This window comes from Octopus sinensis, linkage group LG2 (assembly GCF_006345805.1).
Source record: "Octopus sinensis linkage group LG2, ASM634580v1, whole genome shotgun sequence".
NCBI lineage: Eukaryota > Metazoa > Mollusca > Cephalopoda > Octopoda > Octopodidae > Octopus > Octopus sinensis.
The window spans coordinates 197,962,038-197,963,685 of record NC_042998.1 but is presented as its reverse complement, the minus strand read 5'-3'; positions in this window follow the sequence as shown (position 1 = coordinate 197,963,685).

The following is a 1,648-nucleotide window of genomic DNA, read 5'->3' as shown; positions in this document are numbered from 1 at the left end:
CAGTCGTACACATTCACGTCTTCATTCATAAAGCACACACACACACGCTCACAAGACATACATAAGCCGTCATACACATTCTTACTTTGCATCATTTGAAGTTTGCATCAGTCTGGAAAGTGCAGCAGGAAGTGAGAATCGAAGAGGATATGCTGCGAGCACTTGAACGAATGAATGACAAGTTTCCTGGCTATCGAACTGGGTCGGTAGATTGGTTATGAAGATAACGAAACTGTTTACAGCTGAAATAGATCCGACACAGAAACATGCTTAAAGGAATGTAGCTTAAATTTTTTTGTGCACTGACTAGAAGAGGTCTCTCTCTTCAGTTTAGGATGCAGCCGGCGGAGTGCTCAGCTTTTTCAATTGCACATCGACTGCACTTTCTGACCCAGCTGCTGTATTTCCTTACCTTTACTATATAGAATGCTCTACTTGATTGTACGTTTTTCTATCATTTAATATTTCAAAAGTCAGATGGACTTTGTATTTTTTTACTTTTACAGCTGCAGGAGTGGCTGTTTGGTAAGTAGCTTGCTAACCAACCATATGGTTCCGGGTTCAGTCCCACTGCGTGGCTTCTTGGGCACGTGTCTTCTGCTATAGCCCGGGCCGGCCGACCAATACCTTGTGAGTGGATTTGGTAGACGGAAACTGAAAGAAGCCTGTCGTATATTATATATATATATATATATATTATATATATATATATATATATATAATAAGTGTGTGTGAATAGTTTGTGTGTCTGTGTTTGTCCCCTAGCATTGCTGACAACCGATGCTGGTGTGTTTACGTCCCCGTCACTTAGCGGTTCGGCAAAAGAGACCGATAGATAAGTACTGGGCTTACAAAGAATAAGCCCGGGGTCGATTTGCTCGACTAAAGGCGGTGCTCCAGCATGGCCGCAGTCAAATGACTGAAACAAGTAAAAAGAGTAAAAAGAGTAAAAAAGAAAAAAAGAGTATACTCCATATATTTTTTTAGTACTCGATGCTTCTGAGACCACCTCGACAACGTAGTGGAGCCTTTCGGTAAGGCCAATATGTATATTTTCCATCCCGTCATCGTCTAAAGCATCTGTTCCATAAACCAGCTCTTTCTCGGAGTTTCTATTATTCAAAGGATATTTCTGTAATTGCATCCGGTCTGAGATGACTGGACATTATTTCTATAAGTGCGTCCGAGCTCGTATCATTGTGTAAGGTTTCTAGCTAGATTGTTCTAGATGAATATTTTGGACACTTTGTTACCTAAAAAAGCATAGCTTACTTTAAGAGGGACCTTTTTGAAAACGTTATAATATCTTTGAGTTGTTGCGAGTGGTTACTTAACAAGATTAAAAAGCATGGATTTTCATGAGGTTCATACAAAATATTTGATGAAACTTTATCAGTTTCCTGTTAAAATATCTCCTAAACCTGATACTCTTTTACTCTTTTACTTGTTTCAGTCATTTGACTGCGGCCATGCTGGAGCACCGCCTTTAGTCGAGCAAATCGACCCCGGGACTTATTCTTTGTAAGCCCAGTACTTATTCTATCGGTCTCTTTTGCCGAACCGCTAAGTGACGGGGACGTAAACACACACCAGCATCGGTTGTCAAGCAATGCTAGGGGGACAAACACAGACACACAAACATATACCA